Source organism: Triturus cristatus, chromosome 8, assembly GCF_964204655.1.
Source record: "Triturus cristatus chromosome 8, aTriCri1.1, whole genome shotgun sequence".
Taxonomy (NCBI): Eukaryota; Metazoa; Chordata; class Amphibia; order Caudata; family Salamandridae; genus Triturus; species Triturus cristatus.
In genome coordinates, this window is record NC_140591.1 from 1,584,126,849 (window position 1) to 1,584,139,349 (window position 12,501).

General features: G+C 52.5%; 1 protein-coding gene across 2 annotated transcripts in view; it reads right to left on the reverse strand.

Moving 5' to 3' along the window:
* The window catches only part of LOC146806250 (uncharacterized), an 82,120-nt gene extending 71,542 nt beyond the window's left edge, over positions 1-10,578 (reverse strand). Inside the window, exon 1 of one of the 2 annotated variants that reach the window (XM_085623507.1) lies at positions 10,462-10,578. The gene's annotated coding sequence lies outside the window, so the exon portion shown is untranslated. Of the gene's footprint in view, positions 1-10,298; positions 10,409-10,461 lie in introns of those variants that run through there. The other variant, XM_085623508.1, reaches the window with a different exon arrangement.
* Between the last annotated feature and the right edge of the window lie 1,923 nt (positions 10,579-12,501).

Sequence of the window (12,501 nt, forward strand, 5' to 3'; positions counted from 1 at the left end):
TTTGAGCTGGGGCTTTCCGGTGCTAAGCACCGGCACTTAATTGGTGTCCGGTGCTCGGCACCGGCACCTTATTTTCAACATCGTACTTAGAACAGTCCACCAGATGGTGGCGCTGCTCATCTAATTTGGAGATGAGCAGAACAACGGGAGTTTAGGAATAAAATATAGATTAAAATTGCTAATACCTGCCTCCCCAGCTCTTCCTTTAGCTTTGGGGACCTGAAATAATCTGAACTGTCGCATTTACATGCAAGAGAGATGGTTAGTAGTTGTTTTGGCAGCGATGACAAGGGCGACGGTGGTGCAAGCTGCAGTGGCCTCCTGGTCAGAGCCCTGGCACTTAATATTTTACAAATTAATCACTGGGGACCAGAGCTGAATCACCTTGTTAACAACAGTCTATACACGGGGAACAGAGGATAGGAGAGGAAACTGGCTAAGCAGAGAAATCCCTTCCTCCAGCGAATGTTGCCTGAGTCAAACAACGTTTGCTTTAATCCGCTAGCGGTGGGATCGTCCACTCTGGCACATGCTTGCCTCGACACAGAAAGCTCTACTTCTAATCCTTTGCTCGACGACGAGAGCAATTCCTGGGCAGTGGATGAGCTGTCTCATCCTTGTCCGAAGTGTCTCACCTACGGTCTTCTCTTAATGCTGAGGTTTCTGATCAGATTGAGACAGGAGAACTCGACAGTAATCCTGTTAGCTCCAGTGTGGCCCCTGGATGTATCTCAGGCCCTGCAGCCTCTGCAGGTCAGGGGAGCTCTCAACTCTTTAGGGGTCCCCCAAATCGTTAGGGGTTTCCTATTCAGTCCAATGCCAATGAACACCTGTGAGATCTGGTAGGATCAAGGGCCACACATTAAATTCTGCAGGGGGTCATCATTTTGCATCACACCGCTGCTTGGCTCCGCTCTACATTGTTTCATCGGATTGTAGCCATGAAGAACAGCAGGGAATTGCTTCCTCTTCCCTTTCATCACCATCCCTCCAGACAACATCATTAAGTACACTCAAGACAACGGCTTGCAGGTTGAGGGGTCAGGGTTAGTTAAGAGGGGTGTTTCTGAAAGAGTAGCCTTCCCATTCAGACATCCGGGAGGTCTTCAACTTCCTCCTCATGTACTAGACACCGGGCTTCAATTAGATGTTGGTGTATCTCAACTCTTCAACTCTCTCCTCCTATACCAGGCATCGGGCTTCGTTTGCATGGTGGTGTATCTTCACCCTTCGACTCTCTACCCATACCCAAGACACCGGGCTTCGTTTGGATGGTGGTGTATCTCCACCCTTCGACTCTCTACCCATACACCAGACACCGGGCTTCGTTTGGATGGTGGTGTATCTCCACCCTTCGACTCTCTACCCATACACCAGACACCGGGCTTCGTTTGGATGGTGGTGTATCTCCACCCTTCGACTCTCTACCCATACACCAGACACCGGGCTTTGTTTAGAAGGGTGTGTATCTCCACCCTTCGACTCTCTACCCATACACCAGACACCGGGCTTCGTTTGGATGGTGGTGTATCTCCACCCTTCAACTCTCTCCTCCTACACCAGACACCGGGCTTTGTTTAGAAGGGTGTGTATCTCCACCCTTCGACTCTCTACCCATACTCCAGACACCGGGCTTCGTTTGGATGGTGGTGTATCTCCACCCTTCGACTCTCTACCCATACACCGGGCTTCGTTTGGATGGTGGTGTATCTCCACCCTTCGACTCTCTACCCATACACCAGACACCGGGCTTTGTTTGGATGGTGGTGTATCTCCACCCTTCGACTCTCTACCCATACACCAGACACCGGGCTTCTTTTGGATGGTGGTGTATCTCCAGCCTTCGACTCTCTACCCATACACCAGACACTAGGCTTCGTTTGGATGGTGGTGTATCTCCACCCTTCGACTCTCTACCCATACACCAGACACCGGGCTTCGTTTGGATGGTGGTGTATCTCCACCCTTCGACTCTCTACCCATACACCAGACACCGGGCTTCGTTTGGATGGTGGTGTATCTCCACCCTTCGACTCTCTACCCTTACACCAGACACCGGGTTTCGTTTGGATGGTGGTGTATCTCCACCCTTCAACTCTCTCCTCCTACACCAGACACCGGGCTTTGTTTAGAAGGGTGTGTATCTCCACCCTTCGACTCTCTACCCATACACCGGGCTTCGTTTGGATGGTGGTGTATCTCCACCCTTCGACTCTCTACCCATACACCAGACACCGGGCTTCGTTTGGATGGTGGTGTATCTCCACCCTTCGACTCTCTACCCATACACCAGACACCGGGCTTCGTTTGGATGGTGGTGTATCTCCACCCTTCGACTCTCTACCCTTACACCAGACACCGGGTTTCGTTTGGATGGTGGTGTATCTCCACCCTTCAACTCTCTCCTCCTACACCAGACACCGGGCTTTGTTTAGAAGGGTGTGTATCTCCACCCTTCGACTCTCTACCCATACACCGGGCTTCGTTTGGATGGTGGTGTATCTCCACCCTTCGACTCTCTACCCATACACCAGACACCGGGCTTCGTGTGGATGGTGGTGTATCTCCACCCTTCAACTCTCTACCCATACACCAGACACCGGGCTTCGTTTGGATGGTGGTGTATCTCCACCCTTCGACTCTCTACCCATACACCAGACACTAGGCTTCGTTTGGATGGTGGTGTATCTCCACCCTTCGACTCTCTACCCATACACCAGACACCGGGCTTCGTTTGGATGGTGGTGTATCTCCACCCTTCGACTCTCTACCCATACACCAGACACCGGGCTTCGTTTGGATGGTGGTGTATCTCCAGCCTTCGACTCTCTACCCATACACCAGACACCGGGCTTCGTTTGGATGGTGGTGTATCTCCAGCCTTCGACTCTCTACCCATACACCAGACACCGGGCTTCGTTTGGATGGTGGTGTATCTCCACCCTTTGACTCTCTACCCATACACCAGACACCGGGCTTTGTTTGGATGGTGGTGTATCTCCAGCCTTCGACTCTCTACCCATACACCAGACACCGGGCTTCGTTTGGATGGTGGTGTATCTCCAGCCTTCGACTCTCTACCCATACACCAGACACCGGGCTTCATTTGGATGGTGGTGTATCTCCACCCTTCGACTCTCTACCCATACACCAGACACCGGGCTTCATTTGGATGGTGGTGTATCTCCAGCCTTCGACTCTCTACCCATACACCAGACACCGGGCTTCGTTTGGATGGTGGTGTATCTCGACCCTTCGAATCTCTACCCATACACCAGACACCGGGCTTCGTTTGGATGGTGGTGTATCTCCAGCCTTCGACTCTCTACCCATACACCGGGCTTCGTTTGGATGGTGGTGTATCTCCACCCTTCGACTCTCTACCCATACACCAGACACCGGGCTTCGTTTGGATGGTGGTGTATCTCCACCCTTCGACTCTCTACCCATACACCAGACACCAGGATTTGTTTGGATGGTGGTGTATCTCCAGCCTTCGACTCTCTACCCATACACCAGACACCGGGCTTCGTTTGGATGGTGGTGTATCTCCAGCCTTCGACTCTCTACCCATACACCAGACACCGGGCTTCGTTTGGATGGTGGTGTATCTCCAGCCTTCGAGTCTCTACCCATACACCAGACACCGGGCTTCGTTTGGATGGTGGTGTATCTCCACCCTTCGACTCTCTACCCATACACCAGACACCAGACACCAGACACCTGCCTCGAGTGGTCGCTCCCCTGCCTGCTTGCTGCTGAAAGGCGGTATTGTGCTACAAAGCTGAGTGATTCATTGATTGTAATAGCGCCATAGCGTTTCAGCGTTTCAGAGTTGCGGTACTTTATATTTGCATAGCGAAAAGATTTTAGAGCGTGTGAGCATTTAATTATTTATTTAAACAGCGCCAGGAATCATTATCATTTCCCACCGCCTGGTCACTGCTTCACCGGATGCTTGCTTGGTCGCTCCATTACTTTCCTACATTGTGTAATTGACATCGTGTGCTATCGGCGCCCTGCTCTGCCCTCCCCTCCATTTTGGCTCTGTTACTGTTGTTGTTGTTCCCTTGAGCCCGCCACGCCTCCCAGCTGAGCCGCCCTCCCACTAACAATATAGAGCGCCCTCTGACCTTTGTGCTCCGTGATCCACTCCTTGCTCCTGCCTCGAGTGGTCGCTCCCCTGCCTGCTTGCTGCTGAAAGGCGGTATTGTGCTACAAAGCTGAGTGATTCATTGATTGTAATAGCGCCATAGCGTTTCAGCGTTTCAGAGTTGCGGTACTTTATATTTGCATAGCGAAAAGATTTTAGAGCGTGTGAGCATTTAATTATTTATTTAAACAGCGCCAGGAATCATTATCATTTCCCACCGCCTGGTCACTGCTTCACCGGATGCTTGCTTGGTCGCTCCATTACTTTCCTACATTGTGTAATTGACATCGTGTGCTATCGGCGCCCTGCTCTGCCCTCCCCTCCATTTTGGCTCTGTTACTGTTGTTGTTGTTCCCTTGAGCCCGCCACGCCTCCCAGCTGAGCCGCCCTCGCCCCTCCCCCTCCACTATCCATATATGACAGTTGTTCCCGCGCGCAGCGTTCACGCGCAGCGACCGCGCCCAACCCGCGCCGAAGGTGCGCCAAAGGTAAGCCCGTCTACGCCCGTCCGCGCCTGGACCGCGCCCAGCGCCAGACCCCCTGCCCCTCGCGCTGCCCAGCCCCCCCGCATTACCTACGATGCCGCCTCCCTCCTAGCCCTTAACCCCGGTCGCGCCCCCAACTGCGTCCAAGCCGCCCCTGGACAAACTCACGGTCCTTTCTCCTGCTTCTCCTGCAAATTCAGCGGCACCAACAACATCTCCACTACGACCACACCACAGATACCCGACCCCAACCACCTACAATGCATCTTGCTCAACACCCGATCGGTCCACAGGCACGCCATCGACCTATGGAACCTACTAGACACCACTTCTCCGGACATCGCCTTCCTTACGGAAACATGGATGAACGCTTCTTCCGCACCAGACATCACCATTGCCATCCCTGAAGACTATAAGATCACTCGCAAAGACCGTACCAGCCACACAGGAGGAGGAATCGCCATCGTCCATAAGAAATCCATCCGCATCTCCACCAGCTCCGACGCCAACCTCGCCAACTCCGAACACCTTCACTTCCAGATCCACACCGACCCCAAGACCACACTCAGAGGCACACTCCTCTACAGGCCACCAGGACCCCGCGCAAAATTCAGTGAAGACATCACGGACTTCATCACCCCACACGCGCTCCCCTCCAAAGAATACATCCTTCTGGGAGACCTAAACTTTCACCTCGAAAAGATCAACGACCGCAACACCACCACCCTCGTGGACAACCTCGCCAACCTCGGACTTAAACAACTGGTCACTTCCCCCACCCACATCGCAGGTCACACACTCGACCCCATCTTCACCTCCAGCAATCATGTCTCCTTCAGCCACACTACGGATCTCATCTGGACTGACCACAGCTGCGTCCACTTCACCTACAACAAGCCCAAACCCACCAACCACCTCCAACCAACTCTGCAAAGAAACTGGAACAAAATCACCACGGACCAAATCTCCGCATTACTCCTTCAAAACACCCCAGCCCTCTCTTCTAACGTTAACGAAGCCGCCGCCAACCTCACCCTATGGCTATCCAACACCGCTGATACCTTAGCTCCACTGAAAAAACGTCAAAACAAACCCGGCAACAAGAAGGCCTCATGGTTCAACGATGAGCTTAAGAAATCCAAGAAACTCTGCCGCTCCCTCGAAAAGGCCTGGAAAAAAGACCCTACCACCAGCACCAAGGACGCCTTCAAAAACGCCACCCGTACTCACCACCAACTAATCCGAAAAGCCAAGAAAACAGCATTCAAGGATCGACTTGACAACAACGCCCACAACAGCAAGGAACTTTTCAACATCGTCAAGGAATTCTCCAATCCCTCGGCCAACTCCAACGACATCACCCCCTCTCAAACCCTCTGCGACTCCCTAGCCTCATTTTTCCACAACAAGATTGCAGACATCCACAACAGCTTTGACAACCAACCCGGAAACCAACCCACCCCACCATCTGCTGTACACCTTCCCCCCGTGAACACCCTTAACGCCTGGAACCCAATCTCCACTGAGGACACCATCCGCCTGATGAATTCCATCCACTCAGGATCCCCCACAGACCCATGCCCTCACCACGTCTTCAACAAAGCAGACTCCGTCATAGCACCGCACCTCCGAGACGTCATCAACTGCTCCTTCAACTCCGCTACCTTCCCAGAAGACTGGAAACACGCTGAACTCACTGCCCTTCTGAAAAAACCCACAGCAGACCCCACCGAACTCAAAAATTACCGCCCCATCTCGCTTCTTCCATTTCCGGCCAAAGTCATCGAGAAAGCTGTCAACAACCAGCTCGCCGCCTTCCTCGAAGCCAACAAATCCCTCGACCCCTCACAATCTGGCTTCCGAGCAAAACACAGCACTGAGACCGCCCTCATCGCAGCAACAGACGACATTCGAACTCTACTGGACAATGGAGACACAGTCGCCCTCATCCTCCTTGACCTCTCTGCAGCATTCGACACAGTCTGCCACAGCACCCTTTTACAGCGCCTCAGAAACATCGGGATCCAAGGAAAAGCACTTGATTGGATCACCTCGTTCCTCACCGGAAGAACCCAGAGAGTCCGCCTTCCACCATTCAAGTCCGAGGCCTATGAAGTCATCTGCGGCGTACCACAAGGATCCTCACTCAGTCCCACCCTCTTCAACGTATACATGAGCCCCCTCGCGGCCATCGCACGCCATCACAACCTCAACATCATCTCTTACGCGGATGACACCCAACTTATCCTTTCTCTCACCAATGACCCCAGCACCGCCAAAACTAACCTACACGAAGGAATGAAAGAAGTTGCCGAATGGATGAAACACAGCCGTCTGAAACTGAACTCAGACAAAACTGAAGTACTCATCCTAGGTACGTCCCCCTCTTCATGGGACGACTCCTGGTGGCCGGAAGCCCTCGGAAAAGCACCCATCCCGACGGACCACGCACGGAACCTAGGCGTCATCCTGGATTCCTCACTCTCAATGAACAGACAAGTCAGCGCCGTATCCTCTTCCTGCTTCAACATTCTTCGCATGCTCAGAAAAACATTTCGCTGGATCCCCACCGAAACAAGGAAAACTGTCACCCACGCTCTGGTCACGAGCCGACTGGACTACGGAAACACCCTCTACGCAGGTACTACCGCAAAACTCCAGAAGAAACTCCAACGAATCCAAAACGCCTCAGCCAGAATCATATTAGACATCCCACGCAACGAACACATCTCTGGTCACCTCAAAGACCTCCACTGGCTACCCGTCAATAAGAGGATCACTTTCAGACTGCTTACCCACGCACACAAATCACTCTACGACATCGGACCAGAATGCCTCAACTCACGTCTGTCCTTTTACACCCCCTCCCGCCAACTACGCTCTTCCAGCCAAGCCCTCGCCACTATCCCTCGCATCAACAAGACCACCATGGGAGGCAGATCCTTTTCTTACCTGGCTGCTAAAACATGGAACTCTCTCCCCGCATACCTTCGCCTCACCCAGAACCACCTAGCATTCAGAAAGCAACTTAAAACCTGGATATTTGAAAGGTAATCCTCCTCCCCTTCCTAAGCGCCTTGAAACCCTATGGGTATGTAGTGCGCTATATAAGTTTTGTGACTTGACTTGACTTGACTCCAGCCTTCGACTCTCAACCCATACACCAGACACCGGGCTTCGTTTGGATGGTGGTGTATCTCCACCCTTCGACTCTCTACCCATACACCAGACACCGGGCTTCGTTTGGATGGTGGTGTATCTCCAGACAGCTACTACCTCTCTCTTTTGAGTTGATAAAACGTATGTAATTTCTTCAGGATGGGTTTGCCTTGGGCCTTAAGGCGTCTCCTCTTAACATTCAGTGGACGCCATTAGAGCCTTCTTGGGGACACTCCAGGACAAGGAGGGCTCGAAGGAAGGTTATTTCGTTGTTTTAATACCATCAGGTCATCGCTTGACCTGCTTATTCTTCTTGAAACTTCATCTCCTTTTGAGCCTCTCAATTTAGCGAGCCTGAAATTCTATATTTGAAAACTTTGTTTTTCTGTTGGCAATCACTACTGATGAAATAATGGGGGGGGCTGGGTTCCTTTTCTGTTAGACATCCCTTCTTTCGGATGTTTCAGGACGGGGTTGTGCTTCACTGAGGCCCGTCTTTGGTCCTCAAGGTAAATTCAGCTTTTCGTATTAACCAGGAGGTGCTTCTACCAGTATTTGTCCGAACCCTCAGACTCCCGAGGAAAAAGACCTGCTCACCGAAGATGTAGGGACTTGATTTTCATTTACTTGGACATGATCTTGGAGTTTAGAGTTCCTTCCTCTCTTTTTCTAAATTGTGGCCCAACTTGGAGGGGACTCAAGCCATCGCTCCAAGGCAAATGGGTGCACACTGTGATGTCTCTTGCATACAGAGAAGTGGCAATACCCTTCCCAGGGGGGGGTGGAAGTGAGACCCACCAGGGCCATGTCAACTTCTCTGGCAGAGTCACAAGCGGCATCTTTGGAAGACATGTGTAGGGCGGCAACATGGGCTGCAGGGTGATGCAGGGGATAGACCTGAAGGATGTTTTGGGGTCAAGGGTTCTTTCATCCGTGACGAACCAACTTCACACATTTCAGCATGGAGATGCAGGTGTCCTGGTCTCTCCCATTGTTTGTCGTATCTCATTATGTAATTAAAGCGAGAGCGACAAGGAGGTACTGCTCCAATTACTTACCGGTAATTGCAATACTCCAGTCTAGCTTGCTTTGCATTATTAGCCCCGCCCTCTTGGCACGAGGCCAGCGGTGTACGAGAGGGCACGAGACAAATATACAGGAGCTGGGGAGGGGTTTTAAACTGAGGGGATTTCATGTGGGCGTGTCTATGACGTGCATCTGCCTCATTACGTAATTAACCAAAGCAAGAGCTCGACTGGGAGTGATACAACTTGGGAATTTTTTTTTCTGCCAACAGATTTTTGGGGAAACCAAAGAGTGCCCCATTAATCAGAACAGCTCTAGAGGCTGCTGAAAGGCGACACATTGGTGTGTTACAAAAATACAATTAAAGTCATACACATAGACCTGGCTTTCGGCCAGGTGAAGAGGTAGAACTGATATAGTAAGATGTATGCCTTATGTCACATATGGGAAATGTATGCAAAACGTCGCTGTTGATGGTTCTAGACTGAAGGATCAAGGCTGATAAGATTGCGCCTGTCAAATAGATCTGTGTGCAACCCATAGACTGCATGCTTTGAGCTCGGCGGGACTGACTCAGCCTTTCATCCTTCTGAGGTGACTTCCAATGACTAGGGTAACAGCAACATCTGCCATTTTTAGGGGGAGCAGGCAAGGCGGGGGCAGCTATGAATACAGGGCACGTTATGATTACCAAGTGTCCTCGTGACCCTCGGGAGCAGAGGTCCGCCCAGGTCTCAAGGAATTCTGCCCAGAATGTCTAATCCTCCCAAACCCGTCCTCTAAGTGAGACGAGGCAGAGTGGACACCTTGCTTGATTTTGAAGTAGGTTGTGATCCCGTCCCGGCATCTCCACTTAACCAAACATTGTGTGATCCTGGGTTAGCCTTCCTCTGCCTCTCCCCACCACATCCACCTCAGTTCTCTTATCTGCTAAAACTGAGTTCAGAACACATCTGTCAACACCTGTAGCCGGTGCGTGTCGATAACGCACCTGCATGTAGCTCCTCTCCCAGGGTGGTTGTAGTCGAGGCACCTGCACCTCTTCCCCTTCTCCAGGCAGAGGCAGTCAGGAGACGGGGGCACGGTCTCTGTTTACACCCGCGTCTCCTTGTCCCTCTCACCCTGGAAGGGAGCGAGCGACTCATCTGAGCGCAGCTCCCCGCTCTCTCCATCCGCGCACAGACAGGGAGGAGACCGCGCCAGGACTCTGTTACCCCCTGCCCCTAAGCCTGCCCGGGCCGCTCCTTCCTCTCTCTCTCTCTCTCTCTCTCTCTCTCTCTCCCAGCGTGAGTGGAGGTCTCACCTGCATGTAGCTCCTCTGCCAGGGTGAGGACACTCAAGGCACCTGCTGCTCTCCGCTCTCTCATGCGCGCACAGACAGGGAGGAGACAGCGCCAGGACTCTGTTACCCCCTAAGCCTGCCCGGGCCGCTCCTCTCTCTCCCCCAGCGTGAGTGGAGTGGAGGTCTCACTCACCTGCATGTAGCTCCTCTGCCAGGGTGAGGACACTCAAGGCACCTGCTGTTCTCCGCTCTTTCCATGCGCGCACAGACAGGGACAAGACAGCGCCAGGACTCTGTTACCCCCTAAGCCTGCCCGCTCCTCTCTCTCTCCCAGCGTGAGTGGAGGTCTCACTCACCTGCATGTAGCTCCTCAGCCAGGGTGAGGGCACTCAAGGCACCTGCAGCGCTCTCCCGCTCCGGGCGCACGCAGTCAGATGCAGACAGGGGCACGGTCTCTGTTTACACCTGTTCCTCCCTCGTCCAGGATGTGCCTTTGGTTACCACAGACAACCAGGACGGCTTCCTCCTGCCAGGTACGCACGCCCACGCTCACACGTGCTCTCCGAGTACCCACCCCCACGGCCGCTCTCCACCTGCGCCTGCCTGCCTCTGCCCTTCCACCCAGGTGGCACCGGGGCTCCCGGTGCCCCACACCCCGGGAAGAGGGGAGGGGGTCGGTGCTCAGCAGGAAGTGGTACCTTTACTTTCACCGACACAAGCAGCCCAAGGAGGGGCAGGCACAGCAGGCGCTTGGGTTTAGATTCAAGGCGCTGCGCAGCACAGGAGGAGCAGGCACAGCAGGCGCTTGGGTTTAGATTCAAGGCGCTGCGCAGCACAGGAGGGGCAGGCAGGGGCGCGCGTGCGGAGCGTGTGCGCCTCCTTTGGGAGCGCGCGGTTAGGAGCTGCTACCAGTCTTTCTATCTTTTATTCTTAACGATATAGCGCCTCGATTCGAGCTAGTGTGGGGAAGGCACAAGGGGAACTCCGCCCGACCACTACGGCAGGTTAAAGACAACTCATACGCACCCAGCACATCCTAACTAAACCAGGCAACGTGTACCCCCCACCCCCCACCATACCATGACTAACTCCAGCTAATACGCTCACATAGCAACATGCCAGGTGTGGACAAGCCAGGTAACCCAGACAGGACCTAAGCGCGTTGGCAGGACCCCCGCCCACCCCCTTTCATTTCTAAAACCCACTGGCAATAAATAGATGGACAAGCCAGGCCTCCCGGGTGGCGTTTGGTCTGCAGGTCACGAACCGAGGCCGGCTTTGCCCCAGGGGGGACCTTTGTCCACTCTGGTCAGTGTTTCCAGCATTCTCCACTTGTAGAGAAGCACAGAGCCTTTACCAGACTTCGATCCGGACCTTCGACCCCTTTTTGAGAGTTTTTGACAGAGACGTTTTAAAGCATGGATAAAGTGGGCTCTGGCCAAGGGCGGGGGCCTTTCAGGGGGGCCCTGATAGAACCAGCTCTGTTCTCCAGAGCCCCGATGACCTTGAATAATTCTTAAATACATTTTTTAATGCAGTTTTTCATTAATTTTTTTTTAATGTGGGTGATGTGTGAGAGTCTATTACAGTCATTTTGCAGAGAAATGTTGGGCACGATTCACAAAAGTAATCTGAGACAAAATCCTAACTTTACAATTTTCGGTATTCACAGAAGGCATTTAGGAGTAGGCCTGGGCTAAAATTCCGTTCGGCTCGCGGAAATTGCGATAATTTGACATTTTCGCGTTCCGCAGAGAGCGCGAAAATGTCAAAATTTCCGCAGTCCACATTTTACTGGAATTTTTTTGCTTGCTCGCACTGTAAAATAATACATTCTCACGTGCGCACGATCGCTGTACCTGAATCCCCGCGTTCGCCAACAAGTTTTCCCGATCCGGTCGCGTTCTCCACGAGATGTTGGATTGTTGGTAGCCATTTGCGCAGTCTCGCGACAGTTCGCGCACGCAGTAACGTCATTCGTTGCGCGATCAAGTCTTTCTTCTCGCGATCATGCACCGCGAGACAAGTGAAAACAAGATGCCCGAGAGCAACCGCATGGGTAAGTTGGCGAGCCGCGACCACGCAGAAAATACCGCGAACGGGCGGGAAAAAAACTTCCGCATCTTCGCGATATTTCCGCGTGTTTGCAGAGATTTTTAACATTTTCGCGATAAGTTGCGAAAGTGAATTTCGCAAATTCCGCCCACCCCTATTTAGGAGTACTAAAGTTACTTTAGTACTCCTAAATGCCTCCCTGAATACCGAAAGTCGTAAAGTTAGGATTTTTTTCGGTTTAGGGGTTGTAAAGTTAGGAATTCTAACTTTAGTACTTCTGAATGCCTTTTGTGAATACTGAAAGTCGTAAAATTAGGATTTTGTCTCAGATTACTTTTGTG